Here is a 16,623-nt window from a genome sequence, read left to right on the forward strand (position 1 = left end):
CTTTGACTGACTTATAGTCGGAAATTTATTAATATTTAGCCCTCTAGCACTAATATGAACTGAGATAATAAATTGAGAGAAATTGAATGTCGTCTTTGCATATTTCTTTATTAATGAAATACATTTTTAAGTAGTTGCATTCTAAATATCAATTTTTTAAAATTCTTTTCTCGTATTCATTCAAATCCGGTGGATAGGAACCGGTTCTCATCCATACGAAAAAACTATGTCTAGCATCGTATTATACCAGCTTTCTACGAATATAAAAATGTACAATCATAAGATTAAAACAAGTTTTTTTAGCCGGTGCCTTCGGCACCACGGGGCTAAAAAACTAGTTTTAATCTCATAATTGTACATTCTATATCCGCGGAAAGCCGTTTATAATACGATGCGAGAAATAACTATTATGGTCATAAATTTAATTTAAGTTAGTTTTATCTGTTGCACATCCCCTCTTTTGTCTTATTCCGATATGAACCCGCCCTAATGGCCTAATGTACATCAATTTATCGGCTATTGTCTTATCCCTTTAGATCCCTGACTATTAATGATAAATAGCTTTGTTTCCTGATGACAGCATGCTCGAACTAGGTTTTATCTACGGCAATCAAAAACAATGTTATTTTAGGCAAAATTTTGGTCAACTGAATTTGCGTTGCCGATTGTGTACATAGTTTCCTCATGCTATCTCAATATTTACTACTAGCTAAAAAAAAGATTTTTAAAAATAAAAATTGTAAAAATAAAATTTTTGAATGTATAGGTAATGTTTGAAGCTTTTTAAGCTAGTAGTAAATATCGAAACTATGTACACAATCGGCAACTAAAATTCAGTGGACCAAATTTTCTTCTCTATGGGTACATCGACAAACCTCCTACTGCGACAAACGTCCTAATGCGACATCTCTTTAGTAAAACGTCCTAAAACTTTTCAAAAATTATGAAATAAAAAAAAATCTTCCAAATTTAAGGACAAAATCATCTAGTTGTAAAAATATTTAATATAAAATTCAAAATGGCGATAAAACATAGAGAAATATTTTTTAACTGAAATTTATTTTTTGAATAACTTTAACCATAGGCTAAATTTTAAAAAATCTGTCCGACAGTTTTCCCAAAGTCTGTGTTGGCTATTACAAATTTGGAATGGTTTCGAACCCGATACAACCATGCATTACAAAAATAAACCTTTAATTTTTTAATTAAAAAATATACATTTCCTCTTATTTTAGAACATTTTAAAATCAAATTTGGAAGATTTAATTTTTTAAAAAAATTAGGAGGTTTTACTTATGAGATGTCGCATTAGTTAGGACGTTTGTCGTATAGGACGTTTGTCGCAGTAGGACGTTTATCGGTGTCCTACTGCGACAAACCTCCTAATTCGATGTTAATCCTGATTTTTTGGCATGGCAGAGAACCGGTTCTTATCCAGCGGATATCAATCGGTTTCGAAGCCATGCTGAAAATAATGTTTTATTTGATTTAGCTTTATAGGTATATTTCTTTACAACATCGTATTATAGACAGCTTTCCGCGGACATTATGCGGATAGTATGACAGAGAACCGGTTCTAATCCAGCGGATATCAATCGGAAATATTGAGATTGTTTTTTTTTCCTGGTTAATTTGATTAAGTTGACTTCTAAGCTGCGCCACTTCAAGCTAAAATAAAAAAGAATAAGACAATAGCAGATAAATCAATGTCCATCCTCAAATTTAATTATGATACACATAATGACCCCTTCTGTAGATTACATTTAGTGGTTGAAACTGTGGTATTCGGCAACTCTGGGCCATGCAGAAACCAAGACATTATAGTGATGCTACGCACCCAGCTAAATCCTGTTATTCTACAATTGTAAAGCCACCTGCAAATATGTCAGATAACGGTATTGATTTCATCTCTCAGTTGTCCTGCAAGTGGAGGGAGGGGTGTTACCCCTCCCTCTCCCTTCTTAAGCACCGGAACCTTCCCCTTCAACCACCAAGTTATCAGCACCACCTCAGCCCTGAGGATAAAGGATCTAAGCCTTCCCTCACCCGATAGAATCACCCCCCACAAAGACTGTTGTTGTCACAGTAATCATCAAACCTTCCCTTTTAGTACCCAGACCTACCACTCAACCCCTCTATGCTTATCTACCTATTGTGCTGTTCCATGGGCTATCCTGCCTCCCCCGGACAGGGATAGCCATCTACCTAACCATTGCAACTATCTATGTTTTACTTGTATGATTTACCTTTAACTATCTTTATTTCTAATCCATATGTATTTATATTATGTTGTACAACTTTAGTAAACCTTAGACCCTGAATAAAGGAACAACTGAATAGACTCTGTTTATTATTTAGTGATTGCTAGAGAAGCGTAGCTTCTCTATAATATATGTGTCCACGTCTGTTCGCACTGCCGTAGTCATTTGAACTCTGGTGTCTGCCATTTAACCTAGGCAGATACCACAATAATGCACAAAATATCTAACCCCTTCTGTAGATTAAATTTATTGGTTTTCTAAAGTTTTGATTTTCAATTTATCAAAATACAATATAAGTACCCAAAATTTTTAGGACACTTTGGGTATAAGTATTTTTATAGCCCAATGTACATACCCAATGATAATGCACAAAATTACCCCTTCTGTAGATTAAATTTATTGCTTTTCTTAAGTTTGGATTTCAAATTTATCAAAATACAATATAAGTACCCAAATTTTTTTATTAGCAAACTTTGGGTACCAGTGTTTTCTATCGCCCAATGTTCATACCCAATGATAATGCACAAAATTACCCCTTCTGTAGATTAAATTTATTGGTTTTCTAAAGTTTTGATTTTCAATTTATTAAAATACAATATAAGTACCCAAATTTTTTAAAGCTAGCCCCTTCTGTAGATTATTTTTTTTTAAAGCTTGGATCCACTTTATCAAAATAAGTACCCAAAGTTTTTCTTGAGCCAATGAATATAAGAATGTGGCTTTAAAACTTTGGGTACCATTGTTAGATAAAGACAAATGTCCCTTACATTTTTTGGACTTGATTATAGAGATGCTTCGCTTATAACATTGTACATTGTTGTACTAGGAATCAGTATTCCAAAAATCAGATCAATCGGATAATTATTTGTTGTTAAAAGATTTAAAGTGGACGTACGTACGGACATTCTGGTAATGATTAAAGAGTTGCTACGTATTCTTAATCGTACCTAACTTCTACAGGAATTGCCATGCAAAATTTGAAATCGATAGGACAATTCTAACATGCCTGAATTAACTCAAAAAGCCTAATGTTCGTACGGACGTACGTATGGACCTACCCTAATTATAGAAAAGCTTTGCTTTTAACAAAAATTACAACATCCATCTATAAATAAGATCGGGTTCCCAAACTTTCAAGGGGAGGGAGGAGACATTAGACTGTAAATTGGTACCCAAAGTTTTATTACAGTGTTATTTATTGAATATTGATTGGTTGGTTCCCATAAAGAAGTGTCCAAACTTTTCAACCATTAATTGTAATCTACAAAAGGGGTAATTTTGTTTATCATCTTCAAGATGAATATCCATAAAACATTCTGCTACTTTTATAGGGAATAGTCCCTTTCGTGACATCGCACCTTAAGGGGCGATTTGTCGTATTTTTAAAATGACTTATTATAGGTTATTTTAGGTTAGGTTTTTAGATTGCTCCACAGGGTTAGGTAATTTGCCCTGAAGGGTTAGAGCCCCCCGCAGGGGCTAGAAATAGGAGAAAACCTACTGTGAAAAATACGAAGAATCGCCCCTTAAGGTGCGATGTCACTAAAGGGACTTATATAAGGACTATTGGCTGCGTGCCTAGCATCTCTAGGGGCTCCGTATTTAACAACATTTTCTTATTCGTTGGCTTCTCAACTTTGGGGACTTCAGAGATTTTAATTGAGGTATCATTAAGTTGTGTTCAAACGTTTCAACCACAAATTTTAATCTGCTGTAGGGTAATTTTGTGTATCATCATTTGGGGATGTACATCAATCTATCGGCCATTGTTTTTTCCCTTTAAACCTTATAACCACTACTTCGCATTTTAAAGCTTTTCTATAATTAGATTCGGTCCATCGGTTGGCTCTTTTCGTTGATTTAGACATATTAGAATTGTCATATCGATTTAAAACTTTGCATAATTCATTCTTATAACAGTTAGGTACGATTTAGAAGGAGTAGTAACTATATAATCCGTTACCAGAAAGTCCGTTTAAAACATACTGCTTTCAGCAATATCCTGTATTTAAAAAGTTTTTGCAAAAATTGTCTTACAATTTTGTTTTGACTTTTATACATTTATATTCAATTCTGACACTCTACAAGTGTTAATATTAGTTAGTCCTACCGTTTGAGAGCTTCGCTTTTATAGATGTTGTCATCCTTATTTACTTTCATTTTTGTCACATTTGAAATTATAGATTATAAATCTGTCTGTCTATCTGTATGTCTAGTCTATCTGTATAGCTATCTATATGTATGTCTATCTGTCTGTCTATCCGTCTGTCTATCTATCTGTATGTCTATCTGTCTGTATATCTGTCCGTATATCCGTCTATATATCTGTCTGTCTATCTGTCTGTCTATAATTCTGTCTATCTGTATGTCTATAATTATGTCGATCTGTATGTCTATAATTCTATCTATCTGTATGTCTATCTGTCTGTATATTTGTCTATCTATCTGTCTATCTGTATGTCTATCTGTCTGTCTATCTGTCTGTTCATCTGTCCGTATATCCGTCTGTCTGTCTGTCTGTCTATCTGTATGTCTGTATATCTGTCTATCTATCTGTATGTCTGTCTATCTATAATTCTATCTGTCTGTGTGTCTATCTGTCAGTCTATCTGTCTGTCTATAATTATGTCTATCTGTCTGTCAATAATTATGTCTATCTGTCTGTCAATAATTATGTCTATCTGTCTGTCAATAATTATGTCTATCTGTCTGTCTATAATTATGTCTATCTGTCTGTCAATAATTATTTCTATCTGTCTGTCTATAATTATGTCTATCTGTCTGTCAATAATTATGTCTATCTGTCTGTCAATAATTATGTCTATCTGTCTGTCTATAATTATGTCTATCTGTCTGTCAATAATTATGTATATCTATCTGTCTATCTGTCTGTCTATAATTATGTCTATCTGTCTGTCAATAATTATGTCTATCTGTCTGTCAATAATTATGTCTATCTGTCTGTCAATAATTATGTATATCTATCTGTCTATCTGTCTGTCTATAATTATGTCTATCTGTCTGTCAATAATTATGTCTATCTATCTGTCTATAATTATGTCTATCTGTCTGTCTATAATTATGTCTATCTGTCTGTCAATAATTATGTCTATCTATCTGTCTATAATTATGTCTATCTGTCTGTATATTTGTCTATCTATCTGTCTATCTGTATGTCTATCTGTCTGTCTATCTGTCTGTTCATCTGTCCGTATATCCGTCTGTCTATCTGTCTGTCTATCTGTATGTCTGTATATCTGTCTATCTATCTGTATGTCTGTCTATCTATAATTCTATCTGTCTGTGTGTCTATCTGTCAGTCTATCTGTCTGTCTATAATTATGTCTATCTGTCTGTCTATAATTATGTCTATCTGTCTGTCAATAATTATGTCTATCTGTCTGTCTATAATTATGTCTATCTGTCTGTCAATAATTATGTCTATCTATCTGTCTATAATTATGTCTATCTGTCTGTCAATAATTATGTCTATCTGTCTGTCTATAATTATGTCTATCTGTCTGTCAATAATTATGTCTATCTGTCTGTCAATAATTATGTCTATCTGTCTGTCTATAATTATGTCTATCTGTCTGTCAATAATTATGTCTATCTATCTGTCTATAATTATGTCTATCTGTCTGTCAATAATTATGTCTATTTATCTGTCTATAATTATGTCTATCTGTCTGTCTATAATTATGTCTATCTGTCTGTCAATAATTATGTCTATCTTTCTGTCTATAATTCTGTCTATCTGTCTGTCTATAATTCTGTCTATCTGAATGTATGAGAGATTATAAATCAAGAATGATAACAAGAAAATATGTTTAGATAAAACAAGGATGTTAACATCCATAAAAGCGAAGCTCTGAAACAGCATGATAGACGAACATTAACACTTGTAGAGTGTCAGAACTGATTAATTAGAATATAAATGTATATCAGTCCAAACAAAATTGACAGTAAATTTGTTGAAAAACTGCTTAAATACAAGATATTGTTTAAGAACATACTTACATTATCAGGTCTTGGTTATAGAGGTGCTTCGCTTATAATATTGTACTTTATTGTAATAGGAATCAGTATTCCAAAAGTCAGATAAAGCAAATGATCATATCACATGAATAATTGTTGTTAAAAAAGTAAAAAATCAACATGCTTTAAATGGACGCACAGACATTCTGGTAATGATTATACGCTTTCTAAATTGTACCTAACTACTACAGGAATCACCAGGCAAAGTTTGAAATATAAAGGACTATTCTAACATGCCTATATTAAAGAAAAAGCTATCCGTTTCGGACGTATCGACGGACCTTCCCTAATTATAGAAAAGCTTCGCTTTTAGAAAATTCTTAAATAGCCACGGAATTGAGAGAGGAGAAATTGACCTGTAAATTATACATTATTATGGGGTTGTACAAACTTGACCAATATTAATTCAAATCTATAGAAGGGTATTGGGATGTATATCAATTTTTCGTCTATTGTATTATCCCTTAAGATCCCTAAAAATAGCTACTTTGGCTTTCAAAGGAAGGCTTTTAAAAACCAGAAAGTCCATACGTCCATTTAACCCAAGTACCCTATAGACTAAAAATTAATCATTAAAATCTTATTTTGTTCGTTGACTTTTTATATCAATGAAAAAAATATAAAAAAAACAAGGATGACAACATCCATAAAAGCGAAGCTCTGATACGGTAGGACAAACAGACATTAACGCTTGTATAGTGTCAGAACTGAATAATCAGAATGTAAATGTATAAGAGTCAAAGTTGTATGTAAATTTGTTGAAAAACTGCTTGATACAGGATAATGTTTATGGTCATACTTACATTTTTAGGACTTGATTATAGAGTTGCTCCTCTTATAAAATTATACTTTGTTGTCCCAGGAATCAACATACCAAAAATCAGATCAATCGGATGATTAAATCACATAAAAATTTGTTTTCAAAAAGTAAAAAAATCTACATGTTTAAAATGGACGTACGGACATTCTTGTAATGATTATAGAGTTGCTACGCTTTCTAAATCGTAACTAACTACTAAAGGAATCACCATGCAAAGTTTGAAATCGATAGGACAATTCTAACAAGCCTAAATTAACGAAAAAAGCTATCCCTCTGTGACGGACGGACCTACCCTAATTATAGAAAAGCTTCGCCAATTTTAGAATTTATATGCTTTCTAAATTTTACATAACAAGTTTAAAATTAATAGGACAATTCTTTTAAGTAAAATATAACTCTAACATGCCTAAGTTAGCTATCCAATACAGACGGACCTAACCTAATTATAGAAAAGCTTTGCTTTTAAAAATTAAATATCATTCAAGAAAATCTTAAAATTTTTTTTGTGAAAAATCTAGGAATTAATTTTGTTATCTTTTAAAAGTTCTAAGTAAAGAAGTTAATAGAATAATATTTCTTCTTTTATAAAATGTTGAGTATAGTCCCTTTCGTGGCAACGCTCCTTAAAGAGAACCATACCAGTTCAGCGGTTAGCGAAATCATTCGGTACATACTTCATTTTACTTTTATATCTTCCTATTATATAAAGTAGTAAGCGTTTTTTTGTCTGTCCCGAAGGATCTCGCTAACCGCTGAACCGATATTGTTCTCCTTTTCAGTGAAGCTTCTTATAGGTTCTGGGAAGGTTTTAAACTATTTTTGGAGAGGGTGTCTTCACCCCCATCCCCCCAAAAAATATTTTTTTATTCTTTTGAAACTCAAATTTAATATGGGATGAAGTCGACTTTTCCCCCTCCTAAATTAAGTGCCCCTAGAGGCTTCTCGGGGGGCATAGCCGCTAGTAAGGATAAATAATAGTAAAGCGAGTGTCGAAGAAACTGAATTCGATAAAGTCGTACACTGCGCCGTCATGCGTCATGTTGGAAAGGTGACGCAAATTTCAGATCTCAGTTTTCGCTGTTTGATTTACTATTTTTCTCTATAAGATAAAAGCGATGCTTGCAAGATTATTTAATTCTATATAATATAACGATAAATTTAGGACTTCTAAGACAAAAGCCGTGCAGTCAAAGGGGTTGTCTATAAAGCGAATGGACTCTAAATCGCAATTAAGACGGTTAGTATGTTTCAAGGTGCGTGGAGAGGTCTTCATTGTAGATTTGTTATATCTACGAAAATATTTTAAATATTAAAAAATTCAATTTTAAAATTTATTTTTTATTTTACATATTAAATTTTTAAAAATTAGGCATATATTAATATTATATAATTATATAAGAAATTAAAATCATGCTAAAACAAGGATGACAACATCCATAAAAGCGAAGCTCTAAATCGGTAGGACAGACGAACATTAACTCATGTTGAGTGTCGACAGAACTGAATATACAAAATATAAATATATACAGGGTGCGGCACATAAATCCGGACTTTTTCTAATTTGTAAACAAATGAACATAAAATCGTCAATTTTAAAGATTTTATCGAATTTTAAAAACTGAGAGGCAAAATAGGTATATGACTATTAGACTATTCAATAAAACCGCCGCTAGCCTCAATTACCGGCCCTACCCGCCCCCTGAACCGCCCGCAGGCCCTGGTCACCATGTCCCAAGTACAAGCTGGCGAAGTTCTACTTGATAGTGGCAATGGGGGAGGTCTTTGTGGTATAGGCACGTCTATTGGTGCATGCTTCAAAGTAGCTGTGGGTCAAATAGTCTAATGGATTAAGATCTGGGCTGCTAGGAGGCAACATTTCCTTAGGGACATGATTAACCGCAGGATCTAAATTCCCATCTTTCAAGCTACCCTTCGACACGGCGGCTCTCATCTGGGCCACAGTTGAGCTAGAACAACGTTTTATACCTTTTTGGAAATGGCATGAAGATTCAGCTAAGGTTGTCAGCGCAACCCATAGTCTAAAATGAGATTCAAGGTTTCATATGGGCCCCTGTAGATGAGAATTGTGAAATTTTCAAGATTTTTGGCGTTTTTAACATCTTACAATCTGCCACGTGTCAATTTGCCGGAGTACTACGGCCAAGTCAACTTGAAAAAAGAACTCTAGTAATTTCTAGTACCTAACTTATGTATCTTACAGTACCTTCAGCAAGTTTCATGATCAACCTGCGCAGTTCGAATTTGCCTAGTTGAACATATGAGCTGCCAGCTCGTAGTACACGTCCTACATCGTCCAAAGATTTTTATGGGTAAAAAGGTCATTACCTTAGCTTTTCATAGTGGGGTCAAACGCCCTGATCGGTCAAGTAGTCTTGGCCGTTTTAAAAAAGTATGGATTTATGTGCCGCACCCTGTAAGCTTTGACAAAATTATGAGTACATTTTGTTGCAAAACTACTTAAATACCAAATATTGTTTAAGGACATACTGACATTTTTAGGACTTGATTATAGAGACACTACTCTTACAATATTGTACCTTTTTGTAATGGGAATCAGTACACCAAAATTCAAATCAATCGAATGATTATTTCACATAAAAAATTGTTGTTTAAAAAACTAAAAATCAACATATCTAAAATGGACGTAAGGACATTCTGGTACCGATTATAAAGTTGCTACGCTTTCTAAATCGTACCTAACTACTACAGGAATCATCATGCAAAGTTTGAAATCGATAAGACAATTATAACATGCCTAAATTAACGAAAAAACGGACCGACCCTTATTATAGAAAATCTTCGCCTTTAATAATAAGAAATAGAATAATACCACTGTTTTTCATTCCAGTATGGCTACGAAACCGATTAATATCCGCTGGATTAGAACCGGTACAGTGAGCTATACTGAAACATTAAATTACAGACAATTTTCCACGAATATCAAACTAAAATCATAAAATTTTTCACCACGGGCCTTTTGCCCCTCAGGGCTAACAAAACTGGAATTAACCATATAATTTTTACTTTTACTTTCCGCGGAAAGCTGTCTATAATATGATAAATAACTATTCTAACCTAACTTTATATTTTTAAAGTTTTTTAAAAGCGAAGCTTATCTATAATGAGGGTCGTTTATTCGTTAATTTAGGCATGTTAGACTTGTCCTATCGATTTCAAACTGTGCATGGTGATTCCTGTAGCAGTTATGTACAACTAGAAAGCGCAGCAACTCTATAATCAAAACCAGAATGACCGTACGTCCATTTTAAACATGTCAATTTTTAACTTTTTTTAAACAACAAATTTGTATGTGATACTATACAAGTGTTAATGTTCGTTTGTCCTGCCGTTTCAGAGCTTCGCCTTTATGGATGTTGTCATCCTTGTTTATGAAAAATTTCTATAACTTTTTAATGAAATGTAAATAATAAGACAATACAATTCAATAATAGCAAAAAATAATGAATTCAATAACTTTTTTTTCTTTTACTTAAACCAGGGATCTGAAGGGATGATGCACAAAATTACAAAATTCTGTAGATTAAAATTACTGGTTGAAACGTTTGGGGACTAGTGCAATAAATAGCCCATTGTCCCCTCACTCTCAGTAAAACAGACAGACTAACGGAGACGTATTACTTGTAGAGTAGCTTGTCCTGTACAAATGCTTGTATCACAAAATATAATCATACATAAAAATAATCTAAAATTAGCGGCTGCGCCCCTAATAATCTATAATACGATGTGATAAATAACTATAATTCTTGATAAAAGTCGCAAATACAAAGAAAAAAAGTTACACTACCGTTTGGCCGTTTTCCCCTGCCTTAGTAGGCAATGAATGAAACTTTACCTCTTTAGATTTCCGACTTGTACATGGTATTCTATCAATTTTTTGGGGCCAAGATAGTTTACCTTATGAAAAATCATTTTGCCACTAAAATTTTCGGGGAAAATTTCTCCACAATGATTTATGTAACTTAAAATGTGAGGGAAACGTCCAAGGTGAAAGGGGGGGGGGTTGGTTTATCCCCCTCTAACTTTGAAACTTTTTAAACCCCTCAAAATAAAAAATAACCTCAAACCTTTGAAACCCATCATTTCATCCCCCCCCCCCCCCAACCCTAAAAAAGCTTGAAAGTCTTAGGTAGCAAATAATTATTCTAAAGTAAAAATATCTTTTCCTCTCTAGAAATGTAAAAAATAAAACAACTAAAATGATAATACAAAATATAATCAGCTAAATAACCGACCACTCAAAAGGGAACTATCCACGAACCAGAGCAAGTGATTCTAAGCATCTTCCAGCATTGATCCATAGTATTTTTTTTAGTGAATATACTAGTCTTATGTCTAATATTTGCTTTATTGACTAAAAAGTTGGGTTTCACCATGGTTTTATATGAAAAAAACTTTTTCTAAATATACATTTTTAATCACAATAATTTATTTTATGTCAAAGCTTTTAAACAACAGTTTGAACTCATCAAAACATTCGATGATATTGAACCAAACAATTCAAAATTTTTTCATATAAAACCATGGTGAAACCTAACTTTTTAGTCGATAAAGCAAATATTAAACATAAACCTAGCATATTTACTAAAACAATACTTTGGGCCAATGCTGGAAGATGCTTAGAATTACTTGCTCTGGTTCGTGGATAGTCCTCTTTGTTGAAAGTATCTAAAGTTTTTAATCCAACGAACTATGAAACTTTGGGAACCAGTATATTTGACAGTCCAATGTCCCCTCCAGGAGTTTAATACCATCTTGGTCTCTTTGTTTCATAGAAAAGGAGGGGGGGACTGTAAATTCATAACTATCAGAATTTTATGAATAAAAACTTTGAAGGGGGTATTTCCAAAAAAAAGCATTCAAACTTAGATTGCAGAATTTTGATTAACACACTAATAATAAAGTAAAAAGATCTCTGACTGTGTATAAGAACTAAAGAATCTTGCTGAACCACCAAACCGATATGGTTCTCTTTTATATAGTTGCATCTCATGGGTCCTGGGAGAGGGTCCCACTACTAGAATTCCCCCCTTATTTTTAATGAATTGCTTTATGTGGAATCACCCCCCTTATTATAAAACATTATACTATAAAATACATAAAAAATAAATCAGCTGTTTGTTTTTTTCCTCGTAGCGAAGCTACTCTATAATTTAGGATGTGTTGGTGGTGTTTGTTTTCTCTCAGCAGGAACACGACTCTTTGCTGGTTTTTTCTCCTACGACAATAATAACTTATCATGGCTTTTTAGTTTTAATGCAAGTTTTTTGGTTGGTCTGTCTGTCTGTTTGCCTGCTTATTTGTCAGTTTGTATGTCAGTTAGTTTGTCAGTTAGTTTGTCAGTTAGTTTGTCAGTTAGTTTGTCAGTTAGTTTGTCAGTTAGTTTGTCAGTTAGTTTGTCAGTTAGTTTGTCAGTTAGTTTGTCAGTTAGTTTGTCAGTTAGTTTGTCAGTTAGTTTGTCAGTTAGTTTGTCAGTTAGTTTGTCAGTTAGTTTGTCAGTTTGTATGTCAGTTTGTATGTCTGTCTGTCTGTATGTCTGTCTTTATGTCTGTATGTCTGTCTTTATGTCTGTCTGTCTGTCTGTACAGTATGTCTGTCTGTATGTCTGTCTGTATGTATGTCTGTATATATGTCTGTCTGACTATCGATCTACATCTATCTACGGATCATGGAAGGAAAACAATGTCATTCTTTAATTAGGACAGAAGTCACCTTCCTATGAAGGACAAAAGTAGCCTCTCTTAAGTAAGAATTTGTTAGATGAAGGGCATAACTTGCCTCCTCCCTTAACAAATTTTTGGAAGATGGAGGACATAAGTAGCCTCCCTTCACCTTACAAAACCTAGTTTATCTGTCCTTCACATAGCAAAAACTTGCAAAACATAGCTTTTCTGTCCTTCACATAGCAAAATCTTACAAAGTGTAGCTTTTCTGTCCTAAACATATCAAAATCTTGCTAATGTAGCTTAAATGTCCTTCACATAACAAAATCTTGCTAAATGTAGCTTTTCTGTCCTTCAAATACCAAAATATTGATAAATATAGCTTTTTCAGTACTTTACATAGTTCATTCAGATTATCAATTATTTAGAGTTAAATGTACTGTTTGAACTTGTAACATAGCAAAATCTTGCTAAATCTGGCTTTTCTGTCCTTCTAATAGAAAATTCTTGCAAAAAATAGCTTTTCCGTTCTTCACATAGGAAAATCTTTTTAAATACAGCTTTTTCTGACCTTTATCTAACAGGAAATCTATCTATCTAACTATATATCCAATTCTCTATCTATCTATCTCTACCTTGTCCAGGGGTTATGGAGGGTTTAGCCCCCCCAGCCTGGCTGGGCTTGTGTTGTACCCCACTCTCAGCAGCATTCAAATCTAAACTTCCATCCTAGTATAAATTAATTTGTTAGTGGTTGAAACATTAGGACACTAAATTTTATGATCAAAAGAATGAAAAATTCCGGGTTTGGATAAATTGTATTTGTTAGTGGTTGAAACATTTGGACACTCAATTTTATGAACCAATGAATCAAAATTCCGACCTAAGAAAAAAATTACTTTTAAGTATATTAGGTATCAAAAAGCAGAGAGAGAGGGGACAATGGGCTGTTTATTCCACAAGTCCCCAAAGTTTTATAATGTTTTCTTTAGGTAACAACTTTGGGGTGAAATTTGATTGGTAGATTCGTTTAGTGTGTTCTGAAGTTTCAACCAATTATTCTAATCTACAAAAAGGGTAATTTTGTGTATCATCATTGGGCCATTTATTGCCAATTGTCTTATCCCTTTAGATCCCTGATCAAAAAGAGAAGAAAGACAACAACCATTAAAACCAGGGATCTAAAGGGATAAGCCAATGGCCAATAAATTGATGTACATCCCCAATGATGATCCACAAAAACAGACCTATTATAGATTTAAACTAAATGAAGCAACCAATCAAGATTCAGTTAAAGTCCCCAAAGTTGTTAAATCATCCAATAGAGCCCTTATAGCATAGTATAGAGGGCTTATAACTAAGCTACGGTTAGTTTTATTTTAGTAACGGTTAAAGATCTTGGGTCAGGGCTTATGGAGGGTTAGTTTGGGGGTACCTTGCCCCCACCTGGGTACTAGATAACCTGGGTATCGTTGTCCTGGCTTAAGGAAACGTGTCTTTAAGCTTGCAATACATCTTATGTAACGAGAATTATCTAACATCCCCCCCCCCCTGTGTTAAAATGAAAATTGTTGATTATTATACAGTACAGACTTCCAAAGTGCCTTTATATATAAAAAAAGAGTTATTTTTTCTTGTATTTATGTAAAGTTGTGTGTTGGTTTGTAGTCAAATGCTCTTAAGTCAAACTGTTCTTAATTATGGATCATTTCATATTTATATAAATTTGGTTATAATTAAAAACACTTTGACTTAAAAAAGAGTATTTGACTACAACTCAACACCAAAATTTATGGAATTATGCAAAAAAAGACCCTCTTAATTCCTTAAAAAGTAGAAAATTTGTAAAACTGAAGCTAAATAATCAAAATCACTATATTTTGATACAATAATGATCTATTCTTGTAAAATAGTTAGTTTTCTATATATTTAATATTCATTACATCCATTATTCTCTTCTAGGCCTTCATCTAGATAAATTTTACCTTAAGATAGCTTTACCTCCCCCCCCCCCCTCCCTCCTCCCATTTAAGTCTAAATTGGCGGCAAATCCGTTTTTGATTGATTGATTGATTTTTCTTGTGATTTCTATAGCCTTATCCTTAAATTGACAGAGTCAAATCCTTAAAAATTGATTAATTAATTTTTTCTTGTAATTTCTAAGCCCAATCCTTAAAAATTGATTGATTGATTGTTTCATTCTAGTAATATTAGAGCCCATTACTTAGAAAACTGATTGATTGATTGTTTTTTTTTTCTCATAATTTCTAAGCCTATTAATTTTTTCTTGTAATTTCTAAGCCCAATCCTTAAAAACAGATTGATTGCTTGTTTTTTTCTTACAAATTCTAAGTCTAATACTTAAAAATTGATTAATAGATTGATTTTTTTTTGTAATTTCTTAGCCCAATCCTTAAAAATTGATTGATTTAAGGATTTTTCTTGTAATTTTAAAGCCCAATCCTTGAAAATTTATTGATTAAATGATTTCTAAGCACAATCCTTAAATTGATTGATTGATTTTTCTTTGTAATTTCTAAAGTCCAATCCTTCAATTGACATAAAGCCCAATCCTTAAAATTGATTGATTGATTGATTATTTTGTAATTTCTAAAGTCCAATCCTTCAATTGACATAAAGCCTAATCCTTAAAAATTGATTTTTTCTCATTACCCAGGTAACAAATACAGTATTTAAAGTCCAATCCTTCAATTGACATAAAGCCCAATCCTTAAAATTGATTGATTGATTGATTTCATTGTAATTTCTTAAGTCCAATCCTTAAATTGACATAAAGCCCAATCCTTAAAATTGATTGATTGATTGATTTTTTTTGTATATTCTAAAGTCCAATCCTACAATTGACCCAAAGCCTAATCCTTAAAAATTGATTGATTGATTGATTTTTCTCATTACCCAGGTAACAGATACAGTATTTAAAGTCCAATCCTTCAATCGACATAAAGCCCAATCCTTAAAAATTGATTGATTGATTGATTTCCTTGTAATTTCTAAAGTCCAATCATTCAATTGACATAAAGCCCAATCCTTAAAATTGATTGATTTATTTATTCTTTTTGTAATTTCTGAAGTCCAATGCTTCGATTGACTTACAGCTCATTCCTTAAAAATTGATTGATTGATTGATTTTTTGTAATTTCTAAAGTCTAATCCTTCAATTGACATAAGGCCCAATCCTTAAAATTGATTGATTGATTTTTTTGTAATTTCTGAAGTCCAATCCTTCAATTGACATAAGGCCCAATCCTTAAAATTGATTGATTGATTTTTTTGTAATTTCTGAAGTCCAATCCTTCAATTGACATACAGCTCAATCCTTAAAATTGATTGATTGATTTTTGTAATTTCTAAAGTCCAATCCTTCAATTGACATAAAGCCTAATCCTTAAAAATTGATTGATTGATTTTTCTTATTACCCAGGTAACAATTATAGTATTGAATACCCAGGTTACAACTAGAGTATTGATGGATATACCCAGGTAACAACTAGAGTATTGATGGATATACCCAGGTAACAACTAGAGTATTGATGGATATACCCAGGTTACAACTAGAGTATTGATGGAAATACACAGGTTACAACTAGAGTATTGATGTTAGGTAGAGGGGCCTGTACATCAGCCATAACGTGTAATAGTAGATAGTTAGATAGATAGATAGATAGATAGATAGATAGATAGATAGATAGATAGATAGATAGATAGATAGATAGATAGATAGATAGATAGACAGATAGATAGATAGATAGATAGATAGATAGATAGATAGATAGATAGAAAG

The sequence above is a fragment of the Acartia tonsa genome, chromosome 15 (assembly GCF_053477335.1).
Source record: "Acartia tonsa isolate MP-2025a chromosome 15, ASM5347733v1, whole genome shotgun sequence".
In the NCBI taxonomy this organism is placed as follows: Eukaryota; Metazoa; Arthropoda; class Copepoda; order Calanoida; family Acartiidae; genus Acartia; species Acartia tonsa.